Here is a 20,259-nt window from a genome sequence, read left to right as displayed (position 1 = left end):
ATTGCTATTAAGTTTTTGCCACAAAAAAATGCAATAGCGAACAAATGGAAACTATCAGGCTCCTGAGACAGAACAGATAATTATACTGATCTTTGCAGCCCTGCTGCTTCCAAGGATAATGGTGAGAAGTTGGGAAGATTCTCTGTACCAGTGAACATTTAGAGTGGCCCGATGTCTGTGTGCCTCTGAGACTCTTTCCATGCCATGGGCTTGGAAAGTATGGGTTCCCATACTTTGATATCATAACGCCTTCTGTAAGGCATGCTGCAGGCATCTGGGAATGCAGGGTTGCTCCTCTGGACAAGAGAGAGAGATGTGCAGGGAGATAAAGAGCAAACTCATTTCCTATGCATAGAAAGATGAAATTTCTCTACATGCACATAGCTTATTGTCCTTGCAGTTGCTCTCCCTCTCTTTGCTTCTGTCACCCTGGTGATGGTTATCTCCCAACACTGTAGTCAAGGTAATCTCTCCACCTTGACACAGACTTTGATTCAGGGAGCCTGTCTGTGTAAGAGCTGTTGTGACAGAGCACAGAGTCTCAGGATTTTCTTACTTGAAAGCCAGAGGAATTGTCTGTTTTCTTTGTCCCCTTCTCTCTTCCTGTTTTAGAAGCACTACATTAACAAAACAAATGATGTAAACAGTCTGGACTGTCTTCTCTCCTTCCTCCCTTCTTTCAGTATTGATTATTTGAAAGTAATGCAAAGACAATTTCCATGCATAACATTGTTATGCATATTTTTCCTTTTCTCCAGTTAAAGAGTATTAAATTAAATGTGTCAAGCTGTAGGACATTGTAATCAAACACTGTGAGCACAACTGGTTTTATCTTCTTGTCTGAATAACATCTTTCTCATTATTTTTCAGCTTGGATCATTGGAAAATTGTAGAATTAGTTTCATTCTTTGTGTTCTCTTTTAAAAGTTTTATTTAACTTCCTTCTGAATAAAAAAGCCAGTGACCACACTTGAGCCATCAACAGCAAACTTTTCACCTAGCAAATAATTAATGTGAAATTAATGTGAAGCTCTGAATTAATAAGCAATATGAACACATTAAATCACTAAATGTATCTAATTCTGTATCTGACAAGCAACTATACCTCTTACTGAACTGTAAACCTATGTCTGAACAAGACCAGAGGAACCTGACCCAGATTTAAATCTCTTATTACTACAGCAGGAATCATATTATAATAATATTATCAATGCACTCCCTTTCTCAGCAGATCTGAGTACCCCAGACAGACACTTGCATGCAAATATCTAGAAGCAGCATCCCAATAACAAACTACTTCATGTTCTACACCATTCCTGAATATCTCTACTGTTATTTTTTTTTATGTATATATACTATTTGCAGATAACAGTGGGAATGAACTTATGAGCTGTTCACTAACTTCATTATCTTCTGGAAAGTAATCAAGGCACATGATTGCCACCTAAGCTTTTTTTACTTAATTGTGGTCCATGGTTGTGAGAATCACACACATCAGATTAAAAGCAATGGCCAGTGATGGTTTGATGTCAATATAGATGTTACACAAAACAACCAATTCCCAATTATTTTGTGACTGTGGTAAGATTTTCTACACAAGATTTTGTGGCAATCACCAATATGATTCAGTTTAACACACTGACTATTTTTAGAAAATAAAAGGCTATCTCAGTATGGCTCAGCTGGAATTGCTGCATAACTTCATCTACATAGCTAAAGTGGCAATGTTGTCTATTTACTGCTAACAACAACCCAAGTGATCCAGTAAATACAGAAAATGGAATAGCCCCTATCTCCATGTCAGTATAATCCCATTTTGTCCTGTCCTATAATTCTGTATCTCTCAGAATGTCTTTTTGTCTCCTCCAATAAAAGGCATGAAACAGGAAATGCTGAAAATAATAGCTGGGAGCTATAAAACCAGCTGATCTCTCAGAGAATGCTGCCATTACTTTTTTCTTTGGGTCAGTAGTGGACAGTCCTGACTGTTAAACATCAGCTCATTCATCCTTCACAGGACTAAAATAATATTTCACACCATACTTACTAAATTCCATTAAAAACTGCTACTCCTTTATGATCTAACTGCCTTTTTTACCATGAAGCTGCAATATTGGTATGAACAACATGTAATGCTGGTGTAAACAGCATTGTCTTTTCAGGCTTTAACTAATAGTGGTTTAGATATTCATCAGTCATACAATTTTCAGTTTATTGCTGAGGAAAGTACACCATAACAAATGGTGGTGAGTAGACCCAAACCACAAAAAGGAATAAATGTTCAAGCTAGATTGGAAGAAAGAGACCCATCCTTACAGATTTGTGCTTATGTTTAAATATAACTTTGGCTCAGGCCTGGGATGTGTATAGGAACACGTAGATCTCCGTGACTAAAGGCTGCAATGTCGCGTATTACATACAGAGCAATATCTTAATTTCTGTGTCAAAGGGAAAGGAAAGCTTTAAAAGGTTTAGCAAAAAAAAAAAAAAAAAAGTCTGGATACAGTAAGAAATATCCCTCTAGCAGTCATTTCACTTTAGTGAAATGCTCCTATTATTTTCAAAATTACCCAGGTAAGAAAGCCCTTCTTTGTTCTTTTGAGGATAATGTCTTAATGGCAATTCATCACAGCAGCCATGAAATCTTGATGACAAATCCATAAACCCTGAAAAACATTGCAGGGAAAGTAATCTCTTAATTTAAACATGAGCTAGTCTTAATATACCAAAAAAAAGAGAAGTAATTTTCTGAGTAACGTGCACAGATATTTAGTGTGACTTGGAGCATACACACCTACAAAAAAATCTCCCAGCCCTCAGCAGTCTAATTCCCTTGTGAGGCTGGCCCAGTCCTGTCTCTCAGCCACTCCTGTGCCAGCTCATCCACCGGCCTGTCTAGTCCTGCTCATGCTATTGAGCTTAGTAGCAGCAACATTTGTCATGTCCTGACCTCACCATGATATAAAACAAAGGGTTCACTTGCAAGAGCAAAATATGCTTCTTCCATAGAGTCCTATTACCTGCTGTTCTATTATATCTGAGCTTTTTTATTTTTAACAGCTAACAGAGTCAGTATTTAATCAAATCAGTATTTTATTTTCCCTCTGAAAATATTTTGCTTTTCAATGGCAATTCCTGTTTTGAGAATTTTCAGTTTTAGATGTCCTGATTTCAAATAGTTGCATAACCTTCTTGTATGGTGCTTGTTTTATTACTGTTTCTTTTTACATGGAGAAGTTAGGCTCAAATGTTTTAAACTAGTTATCCAGTATAAAAAGTTACATTGTTAGTAAACCAAGGCCAGAAGTCAGAAGACTTCAGACTTCTTATTGAGTTATTTCAGCCTATGACCTGGCAAAACACATCAATAAAAACATAGCAAATAATTTCTGGAATGTCCCTCTACCTCTATCTTACACAGTGTTAGGCTTTAGAAACTCCAGTTACGTAAACAAGACTTTCATGCAGCTCCAATAATGTCACCCAGCTGAGGTCTAGTCATTATAAAATTGAATTAACACTATATTTTATTTCTGTGAAATCTAATGAGTGTCACCAATATTTATTTAAAAACTAGAATTATTTTTTTCAAGATTAATTCCATCTATTACTGGATAGTTTAACAGCCCCAGGAGCCCAGAAAGAAGCTAACACTCATAAATTTGTGACTGGTATACAAACCTTTTCCTTTTGGTAAGGTCTGATTAAGGCTTTTTTAAAAAAATCAAATCAAAACAAAACAAACCCACTATATATCTAGCATAAAGTTCATCCCTATCTTTTTTTACCCTCATAATTTCCATTCTTCAGTGCCTGTGCTAGTTTGCTAGACCAGTAAGGTAATGTTAGTAGCCATCCTGCAACTCCTGCAGCAGGCAAGTGGGGTGCCCACAGCTCCTCTGCCAGGCAGCCGGGGTGCGGAACAGTTTTATTAGCAAAACAAAAAACTTTCCAGACCAAAACAGTCACAAATGATGACAGACCCGAATCATCATTTCCAGACAAAAAACTGTCCACAAATGATGACAGACCCAAATAGAAGTCTTTCTAATGTCTTAGCCAGCTTGAGCAGAGAAAAATCACTTTTGCTACTAAACTAGCCACTATCACAACAATCTTCTGTGCAGTTCTATGTCCCTGCTAAGTAACTCCTTTATAACTAATAGGAAGTAGTTGCAACATATAAATTAGTATCTGTAAAACTCCTTCCCACAGTACCCTTCTGTCAATTCATTTATCATTGTAGCAAATATATTTGTGCACATGACTGTGCACATCAAGCAATGACATGACTGATACATGCTACAGTCACAGAAATTTGAAGTAACTGTAAAAATCTAGCAGTTTTCTGAAACTGAAACATTCAAAAGAAGTGTTTTGGCTTTTAGAGAGGTATGATGTGACCAGGACACTGTCAGATCTTCAGTCTCGTGGGACCTGAACACCTCGGCATCCCATCTACAGGGCTGATCAGAGCTGAGAGTACAAACAGCCTGGCATCCATCTGGGACAGCCAAACCCACAGAGCACTTCCACAGGTTGCACACCCCAGGGAATCTGTGCCGTGAAGACCATGGGGGTCAGATCTCTAGCCCATTTACCAGAGAATTTAAACAGCTTGGATTTTTGTCCTGAATCAACCCCAAATCACATTTCAAAGTACTGTCTGTGAATTGGAATTCTACATCTCTGCAAATCTCATAAATTATGTTATTTACAGCAAAGAAACACCATACATACAATTTTTAGTAGACCATCATGAAACAACCCCCCCTTTCCCCCCCTAGGTATTTCAAAGCTTTTATTTCATATTATAGTAAAAGATATATATAAAATGCACTCTCAACATAAATGGGTAGAAGAAAATCAATACTTTAAAAAAGCAAAGAACTTTCCATCTTACAACTATAAGCACTCTTGGATTTAGCCTACATACCTTAAGGTATTTGACAAATTTAACTTGGCTGTAGCAATGAGCTATTCAGAATTAAAATTGATTTATCCAATATGACACGGGAAATCTTGAGAAGAGCCAAGCTAAGAATCCCGATCTTCAAAATTCCCATCCTATGACTTATCCATGCATTTGCTGTCACTCTGTGTTTCTTTACACGGGCTGTAAGTCTTGAATTTATGCAAAGAGAGTGGAGATATGCTAGGCTGTGTTCCCTTTACTGTCAGAGAAGACAGTGTCGGAAATACTTTGGTGGGCTGCACAAGGAGTAACAGATTGTTCTTTGCTAATCAAGATGTCAGCTGACAGGGCACCTTTTCATCCACTGCAGTTCCAATATTAATTTACAAAGCCATAGTTTATACTAGGAATTGCCAAAATCATTAAGAAGAGAGTTTTCATAACCTGACACATGACACAGGCACTTTCAGTAGTGATGTCTGAAGTCAGTAACAAACACTGGTATATTTTGTGTGTTCTCTGTTATTTTAGCTAAGTCAAACAGATATTTGAAGTGCATGCTATGATCTCCTAAGATGAAGGAATTACATAACTTCCAAAGATGAAAAAAGTGTTTTTTCTATAAGACCTGAATGCGTTTGCAATGCTAGTAATTCAACAAGAAAGTAACAGAATGTAATTTTGGTGTTCTGGTACAAGGTGGAAGAAGATGCTCTTGAGTACATTGTTGTTCACCACACAATAAAGACAAGGTCATATTATCAGTGGTTTTTGGCTTTTGAATTCAAAAGGTTGTTTATCAGGAAGCAAAAGGAACCAGCCCAGCAGCTATGAACACTGAATTCCTTTGCAAAAAAGCTTCATCCACATAATCCTGCCAATGTGTGCCTTCAGTGCCAGGCAGCGAATGGCCATAGAGACCAGAGTATCTCTCTGCATGGAGGTGTCCCCTCTGCATCAGAGGTGAGGAAGGTCTACAGAGAAAAATGCGTGCGGTCGTGCCACTGCTCAGCCTTCTCTGAACATAAACAATGGACATCTCCAGGGCTGTCAGCCTACCACTCAAGCTGGCATTAAACTCATTTTTAAAAAGAACATACTGCTGACTGATAGAAGTGTTTAACAAGGGCAAACCCAAGACTCTGGTTGTCTGTGTGAAAAGAGCAGAGGACATATTGTTCTTTTTCAAGAGTTTACTTCACAGTCTAAAAGACTAATAGCAAATGGATGAAAGCAAGGAATACACCAAAGGATATTTTCAATGTTTCAATGTGACAACATCTCTCAGAGTTTACAAAATGATTTCTGGTGTGAATCGTCACCTTGCTTGATAACTTTCTTGCCTCTTTATAATGTTCTGTGGGGTAACGTAAACTATATTTGAGTGGTTCTCACTTTTGAGAACATGTGCCTCAAGGGGTTTGTAAAGGCAGATTAAAAAAAAGAAATTAAATGAGAGGCACAGCAGCCTGACCAGGAGCTGTGGGAGGGAGCAGGGAGGCTGCATTACTTTCCTAAATTCTTTGGGTATAAATGTGGCCTGGGAGTTGCTGAATGCAGTCAAATGCATCATTAGTGGCAGCATGTGATAGAAAACTATTTTTTTTTCTGCAAACCAAATTCTTGTAATCATTTCATCTAATCTTGCTACATTACATTGGCAGAAAGATGTAATGATCTGCACTACAGGGAACTGTGGGACAATACAAGTTCTCTCCGAAAAAGTGCTTATTAGGAATGGGGGCAATGCCATGCATTTGAGTTGCTCATGTTAAACTTATAGCTTGGCTCTCCCCGCACCACAGTTCTTCTTCACTGAGAAAATTTCTTCCCATTTATTGTTTTGCTGGAGCCATGGGCATTGTTTGAGGTTGCTCTGCTATGGAGGCAAACTACACAGAGTAAAAGAGGTGGGTATCCAAACCCACATCCTGACTCCATGCTGTCCTAGGTGCAAATTACTTTGAGTGCTGGTTTACCTCCACAGTAAAAAAGTAGGGCTGAGGAGGAATTTGTATCTCCTTATTTCAGCCAAGAGAGATAAGGAAGGTGTTTGAGAGGTGAAGGTTTTAGAAAGGAGTTATTTTCTGAAGACGCACTGATGGTTCTGCAAGAAGGAACTAGTGAATGCACATTATAAATCTATTAAAGGAAAAGTGAATTGTGAGCATAAATTAAGACAAAAGATTCTGAATTTTGCGATTTTTTATTCTCAGGACATTGTTTAACAAATTTTGAAAATGTGCATGTTTTGAGATGGTTTAAATAAAATTATGAAAATTTAAATTCTGGAATTCGCTGGCACAGATTATCTCCTTATATTCTGACTAGCCCAAGAGCAAACTGACTTGTATAGTAATACAGAACTCAACTTGAATGAAGTAGATGAAAGGCAGTAAATAAAATAAACCCCTTGAATGAAATGAGAATTCATGGCCATACAAATCAACTCTAGCTATGAAGCCCTGTACTTAGTGTATCATTGAAGAAACGTAAAGAAATACCTAAAATTTCATTTATTCTGAACTCAAGAATGCCGTATTTGGCTACACCAACAATTCAGCAGTAAGAGCTGAGGCCAAAGCTTTAACCTACAGCTGGTAGACATGGATAACTTTTTTTCCAAATGCTGTAAATTACTGACTGCATCCCAAGGGCTGGGACTCTGAATGTCCTTCTTACATGTATTTACAAGCAACATAGATGTAAGATGCAACAATTAAATTGTTAGTAATGCTTCTGCACTCTTTTCAGATATTTACTCACATATCTACTGTATTAAAAAGGTCTCAGCCATTGTTTTATGTTTATTTGAATTCTCTTTGCCCTTTTTGTTGATTTTCTTTCCTTTGGCCCATCTCAAGTCATATAGCCATTCTTTAAGAGAAGGAGAGGGAGGATCTCTGGAGGAGCTCCTGTCTGTTTCTGTCTTGCCTACATACACAGATTTCTCAGAACACATCTACAAAGGTGTAGAGACACTACAGTTTTGTGTTACTGTCCTGCAATGTTTTGGTGGCTCTCAGGATACACATTAAGTTTTAAATATTGAAATTCACCTTCAATATTAGGACATGTAGGATATAGGATTATTCTGAAAGAACTGAAGGATGTAAAAGTATTTTTTTTTTCTGTGTATGGAAATATGTGGGAGTGGTCATCTGCTCTGAACATATTTCTCAATACTCTTGGGTGGTTTTTTTTTTGCTCTTAAACAGCTGCTTTCATGAACAAAGGCACAGGGTCTGCTATTTTATCTTTCAGATAAGGCACAAATTAATTTTGTTGGTATTAAGAAATAGAGCTAAAGATACTCAAGACAGTGGATAAAAATGAAATACCTCCTGGGAAACAAAATGCATAGTTTAAAATAAGTTAATTGTGGAAAGTCCTCCAAAAGGATCTTTTCAAGTTTATGGCAGAGAAGCAATCTGTATCCTAAAAAAGAATAAAGTCAGCAACTGCATGCGCTTTTTGCGACTCTTATGTAAAACCTGGCAAACAGATTATTTGTTGGCTTAGTAGATTAAACATGAAGGCTTCTGTAAATTAAAAACAAAAGAAGCTTTGGAAAGCATCTCACTGTCTCAGTTGGAAAACAAAGATCTGTTTTCCTTCACCTCTTTTTTTCCTTAAGAAAATTAAAAATAATAATAATAATGAAAAAAAAAGTGCACATAGCCATATAAATAAAACAAGGGCTGGGATGGAAAAACAGAAGAAAATCTTCCTTCAAAGAGATGTCAGCATTCACAGTTTTCATTTGTCTGTGTCGAGAAATACGCTTATATGTAGGTCTGAATGTAGTTTATTTTTGACTATTTACAGAAGTTATGTTCCTAGAGACCTTAATACATAATAAAAAAGGAAAATCCTTAATTAAAATCTGTTTTAAATGATACTTAACTTAAAAGTTTTCTAATACTTCTCTAAACATTACACAATGTTCTACTGTCTTCATTTTCCAGAACTTTTCACTGGTATAAATATGTTGTAGGTTATACTCTAATTATATAGAACTTAATTGTAATTTACTTCAACAAAGTGTGAGTGCATTCTTCATGGGAAAATATGTCACTTTGAAATTCTAAAAAAACCCTTGGCTATGCAACTTCTCCCAAAGTTTGTAACCTAAAAGAGAGCAGAAGAGTAGTTTCAGTAGTAAGGAACATAGAAAACATTTAACACGCAGTTAACTGTTAAAAATGATTTAAGAAAGAGTAAAAGCATACAGTCCAGGAATGTGAGTGCCTGAGGACAGCCCAGAACTGTGCCTTGGCATATTATGCAATTACTTTTTTATTAAATGAGAAATTGAGAAATTAAGAAATCGCCATAACTCCCAAAATATATATTCTGACAGGAGCTATAAGAATAACTTTTAAGAGATGCTTGCCTGACATACACATTTCTGACTTTACAGAACTCTTTTGCCATTGCTTATCCTTTCCCTTTGATTTTATTTCTCTTCTCATATTTAAGTTTGGGCTGAGTCTTGTCAGACTAGGATGGTGGGAGCATGACAGGTCAACGGAAATATGAGACTCCCAGGAATCAATTTTTGCTCAGTCACAGAAGCAGCTCAGAACTGCCTTCCTTTTCCACAAATGGCAGGATTTCCTCTGGTCCCGCGTTCTGCAGGGCTACATTCTGCTTGAGAAGAGGATGTGGAGGGAAGAAAAATAGGAATGTTCTCCAGGAAGCCATGTGTTCTAGGCACATCCCAGCCCATGTTTCCATCTGTAACCATGCTAGTCTTTGACAGGATGCTTCTGAGGGACCTCAGAGGCATTGCTTTTGTTACCTGGTCATTTGCAGAATTTACTCACAGTTCTCAGGATAAACTGAATTAAGTTTGAAATTTGTTCACTGCTTGTGGAAAAGTGGAACACAAGCGGGAAAATCAAGACCTCTACAGCCCTATGGAAATGTGATGGACACAAATTAATGGCTTGTTGGCACCTATGTAGGTCTCATGTGTGGCACTATTTTTCCCTCCCACTCTTTCAGGACTTTATAGAAGAAGAATAAAAGAATCAGGACTTTAGGATGTTGTATGAGGAATGCAGAATCAGTTTTTGAATCAGTAGTTGGGAAATGTCTCAGGTAGTTTTCGTTAATTGAATTATCTGGCCATTTATCAGGCGTGTTCCATTCAAGATGGCAATTCTCAAGGATATTCTTGATTTTGATTGAATGTTGTTTTTATCTGTGAACACTACAGTCTTTCTGTCAAAACTAATACTCATTTTCAGTTCGGGGCCAACTGGCAGATCCAAACACAAATATTACTAATTGGCTGCTCATAAGCATTTCTAGAAATTGATTCAGGTATAAATGATTCAGACCTTTCTGTAACCCAAGTAAGATTCATGCCTGCTTTATTTTTAACAGAATTACTTTATGTTAGAAAGGATGTGATAGAAAAACCATTATTGAGAATGGGGAAATCAGATGGGTTTTGACAGTCCTCATTACCTCTTCTGCAGCATAATAGACAAAAAGTAACCTTTATTGTTAAGATGTTTCATATTCTATTAAAAACACAAAAAGTCTGGTTCTCTAATTTCCAACCTCTGCACAGAATATTGTGTGAGCAACTTTAAACTCAAAGAAAGCATAAGGAGAGGTAGGAAAAAGGTAAGATTTTAACCCTAACTACTGATGCAATAATGAACCATACATTAAGTAAAAATTATTTATTTGAACAAAGTCCAACAACCGCTCTGGAAAAGAGATATGATCAAATAAAATGCAATTGAAAAAAACCAGAAAATTTGGAAATGGAGTGATTACAATGAAATGGACTGAGATGAAATGAGGGACAGTGAAAAAGACTAAAAATTGCCAAAATTACTCCAATTCAAATCCTGAAATTAGGGAAGAAATGTAAATAGAGACAAGAAGAAACTAAAGAAAATGAAATCTTAAAGATAAAAAAAGGAAAAACTCTGAAACCAAAGAAAAACAATAAAAGTGAATGGGATAACAAGAAGTGCAGGGAAACGGACCAAAGATTGTCCAATTAATCCTCATTGAAATCACAAGATTTATTTCATTCCCTTTCCTGCAAGAAAATTCCTCCTTTCAGGAAAGGGAATGAAATCTTGAAATCAGAGAATGAAGTCTAATAATTGCTCTGGAAAGGAGTAATGATCCAAAAGCAGTGCAATTGAAAAAACCCAGAAGATTTGGAATTGGGCGATTACAACCAAATGGACTGAGATGAAATGAGGGGCAGTGAAAAGTACCAAAATTTCTGCATGCTTCTAGCTGTGTTTACAAATAGGAAGGCAGAGCTGGTATCCTAGAGAGGTTATCCATGAAGTAGTTAAATATGAGGAGGAAAATGTCAAAATATTAAAGCCTGAGATGCTTAATCTTCCCTTTTTGTCTAGCATATGTCTCCAGGACAGTTCACATACGCTAGGAAGATTCTGAGCTCCAGAGTTCTAAATGACTAGGAGTATGTACTTTGTTTCTAATTAATTGTAATATTCAGTTCAAATATTGTAATTTCCTTTTGAAATGTATGAAATACATTAAGACCTCAATGAGAAAATCACTTTAATAAAATGGATTATGTCATTCATGCACAACTCTAATTTTGTGAATAATGCAGTCTCTCTAGCTGTCTCCATGTAATCTTCCCAATCTGTCCCCATGGGACATTTTAAAGTGTTCTCAGCCTGTACTTCAGTAGGCAGGTAGTATCAAAAAAGAGACTCCAGAATGGGATCAACAAAATTGACTATTGTGCATTGTTATCTACTCCCTGTAGCAACACTAGGTTAGGTTTAACAGAAGAAGTAACACTTTTGAGTAAAGCCAGTTTCTGGAGGTCAAAACTGATAGGAAAGCTCCACTTATTTTCCTGTTAAAAAACCAAAACACTGGAGGTTTGTGAGTTAGTGGAGGATGACAGATACAAATCTTCAAATGGCCTTATTTTTTGTACTGAAGGAGGCAGCAGAGACACAAATATACCGGTGTTTCCTTGTGATATGGAAGTAACTACAATAGCCTTGCATGAAAAATTCTCATTACTGCAACGGGCTCTTGGCTAAAATCAAAGCAAAGATATTCAGTTTAAATTTCCACATGATACTGAAATCTGATTCTGAAAAATAACAGATCATTCTCATACAAGTATGTGTCAAATTAAGCTTATTGATACTAATGTAGCAAAAAATCAGTCCATCCTGTCAAATGTATATGTCTTGAGCTTCTAATATATTTAAATATTCTTTTTCTCCCTGCCTTTTCACTTGAACTCATTTGTTGAATGTTTCAAGTTTCATGGATGATGTGCTCAGTCTGTAAGTCTCTAGGTGTGCACAGGCATGCAGAGGTTACTGGAGAACTTCAGCACTGTCAAGCTGGTTGAAGACAAAAGACTGGTTGGTTACAAAACTGAGTTAAATGGATTATGGAGACATCTTCATCTGTGGGAAAACAGGCTTCAGTGTTTGATGCAAAGCTGGAAATATGAAATGGAGGGATAAAGGAGAAATGGAGTGAAAAAAAGAAGCGGTGGCAGGACAAAAGCCACTTTCTTTTTTTAGAATATGAGTAAATGTTTGCCTTTGGGTTCTAAGAAATACTGAAATGTAGCAATTTGAAGCCATGAGTTCTTTGTTGCATTAATACCTGTCTGACAGGTCCTGGCGTTAGTGGAACTCACTGATATCCAGAAATATGTAAAGAAGATTTAACTACAGGAAACAACCACTGTAAAATAAATTTTGTCTTAGCTGAAGCACCAGGGACATGCTTTGTGATCTAGTGATAGATAATGTGCTTAAGTGGCCAACTAATAATGTTTTGTACAGGTGCCTACTGAATGTAACCTGCAGCTGTAATGTAACCTGAGCAGATCAGATCTGGGAGCACATGGACATACAGAGCTGAGAGTACACAAAGAAATTTGTCTCTTTGTTGCCCATGAATGCCTGGGAAAGACAAATGTTAACAGTACATTTTCTAACAGTTCAAAGCAATAGAAATTCACCTTTCAATACCAAGATCCTCAACTGAAGTCTCAGTATGCCCAGGAATTTCAACCTGTACATCATCTCTCCTCTGCGGAGAGGTGTGGGAACCACCTTGCATTTTGCAGGACCTGCCTGCACCGACCTTTACAGTCCTTTCTCCATGTCCTGGGAGACACCTGGAGATCAGGGGCACAGCAAAGGTCTTTAAGGGCTGATAGGGACAGTGTGTGACCTGCAACACCAAAACACTTCCTATGCTCTTCTAATGTCAATCCATATTTGCTGACATTTAAAAATGAGCTTTTTTATAATGGGAGGTTCATTTTGAAACTACAATGAAGTAAAGATTCTTTAGAAAGAGGGGATGCTGGAAGAATCCAGAAAAGATCCTTTGTATTACCAATGACAAAACTCATGACAGTCATTCTGATGCGAATTTCCCTCCTTTACAAGTTTTTGCCCTCTCTCTGTGCTGCAAAATCAGAAACAACAATAAGTCTGGATTCTCTGCATTAGATTGTTTCACTGCTTTCTCCAGAGATATTCCTCTTGAGTATAAATCCAGTATAATGTGTTAAGATTAACAAAGTTATTTAACAGACTGTCCTAGGGGCACATTTGTTAATACCATATATAATGAAGATTTAACTGTGTAGTAACCGTAGTACCTTCATATTTAGCATAAGAAAAAAAGGACTCCCCTCCCTAACAAAACCCACATGAAGAAGTGAAGTTTAGAGTGTTGGCCCATTGCCTTCAAGGATGACTATTATATCCAAATACCCTTTAAACATATACTGGAAGTTTATAAACCAGTTAACTGTGCTCTAAATCATGGAAGGAAAAAACCCACATCTATTATTTGTTTCAGATGCAAGAGCATAATAAAAAGAATCATAAAAATCTGCCTGCTACCTAAAAGGGAGGCAGAATTCCTGCACTGATGCTAGGCAACCCTGGAGGAAGAAAGCAGTGACTTGGAACCGAGTCTTTTCAAAAATGGTGTTACAGCAGAATCCCACCTGTCACAGCTTTCTAAAGCCACTGTGTGACTTGTCTGTGACAGCACAACAATAAGCAGTGACAGATAGGAACTCTTCATTTAAGATCACCAGGATTTGATGATATTCTGAATGCTAGCAAAGATGCAGCCAGTATGCAGAAGTTTACCATACCTTTGCTTATGCAGCTGTTATGTAGAAATGCAACTGAAATTCTTTATTGGAAGAATCAGAAGAGCTATTGGCACAACCTGTCAGGGAGAAATAAGGCTCACCCACAGAGACTTTTTAAGATTTAGAAGATGATGAATTTTAGGGTAGATATGCAGATCTTCAGCATTTGATTTAGCATTTTAAAGGCAAGTTTTCACAGAAGCCTTAGAAGTGAATAATACCCAGCTTTTGATAGGTTGTTACTGCCATCACTTTGCTAGATGAAAGGAGAATTGCATTCTCCAAACTGAAGTGAGAGATGTTGAAATACTTGATATATGGGAAACTGTGGGTATGGCTTTCTCTGGGAGTAGGACAATCACTTGTCTAAAGGGGAAAATGCTCACAGAGCATCTTTTACAGACTTTACAATCACCCAGGATATACTGTATCCTCTCAGTTCTGGTTTCTGTCCTGTTGAGATAGTCCTTTGTTTTGAGGTCAAGAGTATATTTTCATGTACAGAACATAATTACTGTTTATACCTACAGTCTGCCTCAATAACTGTTAATTTATAGGCTTCCATATGCCACAAACAGATTATACATTTAGAGACATAGTATTATCTAGTTTACTCTAATATTTATGCTAACAATATACTAGTTGGGTAAGGAAGAGCAAAGGAAGATCTCCTTCCCTAGCACTAATGAAAATAACTCACAGTTTTCACACTTTTACTTGTTCAATATTTAAATACTCAAGAAAAAAAACCCCCTAAACCGTGGTTTGTGACTCATCTGGGGTGCTTATAGGTCCAGAAAAGCTATACATCACACGTGTTGGTTGTTAGATGTAGTATTCTTATGAAATCCATAACTGCTAAGAGGCTCTTCAAAGCCTCCATACACTGATGAAGATGATCCAGTAGTTTCATTAAATATTTTTTTTAGAAACTGATTCTATCTAATATTCTGGTAAGCTTCTACTCCCTTTCTCTGTCTTTCACAGTCATTGTCGTGGTATCTGACTACTCTGCATTTCACTTAACCTAGCTTTTAACTCTTTTTGTTTCATATAAAATAAAAATAAATCTAACCTCTTCTTGAATGTTGTGTGATATTCTAAATGAATGCATCACGTTTTAACCAGGAGAGGCAGGGAGCTTTATGTCATCCCACTCTGTCTTGAAAAATTAATTCTAATATATTTTTTTAAAAAAAGCTCCTATACTGATGGGTAACAGCTGGGAAAGGAAATGCTTCATAAAATCAATGAGTCACTTCTGATCTGTTGCCTACTGCTCTGCTAAGGTCACCCCTGCACGACTGCTGGAGATCATCTCATGGAGATAACACAATGTCAATAGGTATCTCCAAGGGGAAAACAAAAAAAAAAAACCCGTAACAGCTCACCTTTTTACCTGCTGTCTGTAAAAGATACAATTTTTCTCTAGAAACTGAGGTAATGTTAGCCCTGTCCTCGGTACAATGGGTACAATCCTGGAGACCATTAAACAGAATTTAGGTAAACAGCTTCAGGGACTGTGAGTTCCTTGTCATTCTGGTAAAACTTTCTGCTATGAAAAATCCCACCAACCCTTTAATGACATTGCGGAGGATGTACACATTTGGTTGCAAAGAGCTGATCCTAGACTGCTAATCCTGCATGTTTCTGACAAAATTTGCCCTTTGGTGGTCACACTGTAAACAACATAGATCGGTTCTTTTCTGATCAGAGGAAACAGCATTCTCTTCCCATTCTGAAGCAGCTTCCCAAAGCTGTTTTTCAAGGTGGTCATTCATTCTTCATTGACACATCCAACCCCACACAGTTTAAACAATTTCCAGAAAGACAGAAGCTACTTTTTAAACCTTTTGATCTTGGGCTAATTTTAAACCTACTCCAGCTGAAATATTTACTGCATGTCTTCCTCATAAATTATGTCATATTCAAAAAGTGAAAATTCTCATTTCAGCATCATCATCTCAAGTGGAAAAATTGCAAATCCTCTAACAGAAAATTAGGGAACATTTGTTCTGTCTGCAACAGCTCAAGTGTGCAGCAATTTTTTCCCTGGCACAGATGTATTTAGGTTTGCTAGCTGGTGAAACTATTGTAGCTATTCTGCTGTGTCCCTGAAGCCAAGCATCCTATGGCTACAAATGACTGTATTATTTAATCATGAAAAGACAAGACTTTGAATAAAAGAAAGCATTTCTAAGAGAAAAGTTACCAAGAACTCTGGGATCTGACTGCATAATTCAATCTCATTTCATTTTTTGAATGAAAATGGAATGCTGCTGAAATGATGTATTTGTGCCTTGGGAGTACACTCAATGTACACTGAAGTGCAATGATGTACTTTTTTTCAGCCTTGGATAAAAATCAGCTTTGTCTCTAAGAGTACAGGAAAATATGCTTTCTGAGCATTTCACAAACATTAATCACTTCACGCCCCCATTGCAAAGATATGCACATTGTCCTTCATTTGCAAAGTAGGTAGGTTTCCAGCCTTGGGGTGCATCTGAAATTCTTTCATAAGGTTTGATTTTTAGTGAGCATTTGGTATTTTCTGCTGCAAAATATGTTTGGTAAAGTACCTCTATGGAAATGCTTAGTTTTGAAATGTAAAAAACATCAAATCATCAGGCATGTATGCACTTTTGTATTGAATGCTACCATTTTGCTCATGTAAATGCAAGACAGCTTTTGTAATTTACCCAGAAATGACTCAAAAATAAAAGACCTGGGGAAATTCTGATGAAGCTTAAGCATCAAGTGCATATTGTAACTAACTATTAGATGGCACTTTGAGTGTACTTCATTTCTGCTTGCCATTAACATTTCCTTTAATCCATATCAGATTTTTTAGCTTCAGTTTTACCAAGTCACGTTTTTTACCAGTTCATTCAACGAGACTAAAACTAGATAAAAGTTGATCCACTTTATAATAGTCTAAAAGAAGCAACAGATTTAGGAAATGTGGCAAGCACAGGAAAGGAATTTAAAAGTATATCAGCAATGCAAATATGAGAACTTTATAAGAAATAAAGTCATGTATCTTTAAAAACTGTAGAAAATGCTACCTTTTTGCTGTCCCTGAAAGGCAAAAATGTTCCTTTAAATTGGAACAGGAAAGGAAACTTCACTTCTAGATTAATTTTTGAGATGTGAACAGATGTGGTTCTGCTGTGCTCTTAACCTTGTGTGCCTGTTTAAGTTCACACAAATGACTGAGTCCCGGGTGTTGGAGATTAAAAGAACCTAAGGTCAGTGTTTAATCACATTTCACTTCACCTTTCAATTATCATCTCTCTACTGTTTTCCCCTCCCCTTGACAGTGGCTATCATGGTTTGTTCACAGCTCATCACTGACAAAGAGATTAAATGTAGTCCAAGGATATAGAAAGTGGCAATCTGCACACTAGGGCTGAAGCAGATCACATTCAGTTTGACACCTGACTGCAGGAGCTGATTCCAGAGCAAGCTCTGCTTTGGTCTCTGTAGGTGTCACCAGCAATGTAGAGGAAAACCTGCAGTGCAGCTATGGGAACATTCCCTCCAGGAGTAATGGACTCAGTATTGAATTGAACACTTTACAATGGAGAGGTAAAATATTCTGGCCCTCACCTTTTACAACATTCCCTATATAAAAAGGCACAAATGTTCACATTAACTGTTAATTTTGTCTTTGGTTTTTAAGACCAAAACCTCAAGTGTATCTGTGAATGGACAGGATACAACATGCCTATAGTAGTGTACTGTCACCTTTTAAGTGCTATCACACTGATTTATATATGATCACAGAGAATTGCAGATCCAGTTAGACCTGTGGCAAACAGGCTGCACAGTGAACAATATCATACAGTCACATTTATCCATTCTTGAAAAAAAATCAGGAGTCAGCTACTTTGAAGATTTACTTTGATCTCACTGAGACCTACAACCTGGCTTGTAGTCAAAGAAAGGGAGACTTCACGAATGAAAAACTGAGCACCAGAATTTTAGAGTATTATCAGGAACACAGACAGAGGGAAGCTGAGACTGCTAGGAAGTCAAATTTCATTTTATAATCACTAAACACTGGGTGGTACCACACAAGACAGAGGAATAAATTTTTGTGGTGCTGAATCCCATGTCATGCTTTGAACCTGCTATTAAGATTAGCCAGTAATTCTAAACAGCTTCCTGAGGTCACACACTTAAGGTCCAAAAGGAAAGACGTGCAGATGAGCAGACTAGTCAGACATGAACTCAGACAAGCTTCATCTTTAAACTGTGACTGGATGTAAAACAAGAACATTTTCATCCCTGTCTTCAATCACACTCTTCAATGATGTTTAAAAAACTATCCTCATTTCATTACTACAATTATCACTCTGATTTCCTTCACGAGGTCTCAGATTTGTAACTCCTCATCTGAGGTCATAGTGTGGCCCAAGGGTGGGGGTGATGCACTGCCACACCTTCACCTTCCCTCCCTCTTTGAAGCCTCTAGGATGTTATTTTGCCCAACTACTTCAAAAGAAAATCAATAGGTCTTCATGCATGTATGCTTGAAGTTTCACAGTTCTTCTGGCACAAAATCCTTATCTTGTAACAGAAGGAAAATATTATGGTTTTTCTGATTGTATGCACACTATGTAAAAAGAAATGTATGTACTTTTACAAAGTTACTTATCCCTTATCCTAAATTGAAATCCCTATGATAATTCTCCTTTTTGTTGCTTTATAGGCTAGAAGATCTTCAGACAGAGCTTTCTTTTGCCCTTCCTTTGTTCCTCCCTCCCTTCCCTTTGTTCCTCACTTCCTCCCTCCCTCTCGGCATAATTTATCGACATGGGCTGTCTGACATTTCATTGTGATGATCACCTCTGGGAAGGAGACTTGATTATTAAGAGGTCAGCTGGACTCTTTATGCTTTAAAGAACAAAGTTTCTCCCTCTTCCAAATGCACGCTCAGTTTAAGGATACCTAATTTAACACTCTGACTCTTTGCAAAGAGATCACAGAATATTCTGAGCTGGAAAGGATCCATCAGGATCATCAAGTCCATCTCTTAAGTGAATAGTCCACGCAGTGATCAAACCTACAGCCTTAGTGCTCCAAGCACCATGCTCTAACCGAGCTCACTCATGTGCTGAAGAGCGGCTTACTAGCAACTACACCAGGTCTCAGTGACAGATAAATTGATATCAAAAATTAAATATTCTGGAATACCACTTTGTTTCTTGAGTTAAACACCCAAGGCTAATTCAGAATAGTGCACCGATGCCTTTGTTTTCCATGTGTAAAGCAGAACTGTAATTCTCTTCACACAGCTGATATAAACATTAATGTCTTTGCTTAAAACTATGACACAGCATTATGAAGACAGTAGATTGGCCTTTAATTCTATATTCAGTGAAAGCATTAGATGGCATTTAGTAAATAAAGCACGGGAGTCTGTGCAATGAAGCCTGAAGATGAAAGGCACAATTGAACTGCTACCATTCAGTAAGGACTACCCAACTGGTGCACTAAATGAGGCAGGGGACCCACAGGAAACATTTGATCTTGTAATTAAGACTATCAGAAAGGCATATGCAGAGGGGATCTGAATAAAGGTTGCACTGGAAACATTAATTCTGGCATTTCCTAACTTCAGAGTGTTAGATTTTTCAAACTTGATTTATTTTTAGTGTCATTTTAAGGAAATATGTAATACATACAATATTTGCAGTTCTTTATCCTAAACTGTGCTTCACTCACAGCTTCTGAGGGAAGGAATTTTATTGTCAAGGGCATCAGTGAATGGTAAAATATCTTTGAAATCACAAAGGAGAGTGACATACCCTGAGCAGACATACTGAACATTGTCAGAATAACAATAAGATGTAAGAGGGCTTAGGCCCATTTTATAAGTGCAGCTGTTGAAAGAAAAGTTTTTTTCTGGTGAAAAGCCCCATTACTCAACGAATTTTAGGAGAAGGCAGTGGAAAATGTATCAATGACCTTGTTTTGACAGGGAAGGAGAAAAGGCCTCATAGAATCTAAAAGATCTCTTTCTAGATCACATCTCAGCACTGTCTCAATCCAATTCTGCCATGGGGTAGCTCACTGTTGCACATGTTGCTATTCTCTCTGCTATGGGGCTGGACTTTATCTTAAGCAAATGTGGAAAGGCAGCCAAGGGCTCTGATTACTAGCCAGGGAA

At 37.3% G+C, this 20,259-nt stretch overlaps 1 long non-coding RNA gene across 1 annotated transcript in view; it reads left to right on the top strand.

Moving 5' to 3' along the window:
- Nucleotides 1-18,936, top strand: part of LOC134551773 (uncharacterized) — a 45,168-nt gene extending 26,232 nt beyond the window's left edge. Inside the window, exon 3 of the long non-coding RNA XR_010080675.1 lies at nt 18,799-18,936. This is a non-coding gene — a long non-coding RNA (uncharacterized LOC134551773). The remainder of the gene's footprint in view (nt 1-18,798) is intronic.
- Nucleotides 18,937-20,259: the final 1,323 nt, after the last annotated feature.

The sequence above is a fragment of the Prinia subflava genome, chromosome 5 (assembly GCF_021018805.1).
Source record: "Prinia subflava isolate CZ2003 ecotype Zambia chromosome 5, Cam_Psub_1.2, whole genome shotgun sequence".
Taxonomy (NCBI): domain Eukaryota; kingdom Metazoa; phylum Chordata; class Aves; order Passeriformes; family Cisticolidae; genus Prinia; species Prinia subflava.
The sequence above is the reverse complement of the archived record's forward strand: the minus strand, read 5'-3'. Positions and strand labels throughout refer to the sequence as shown.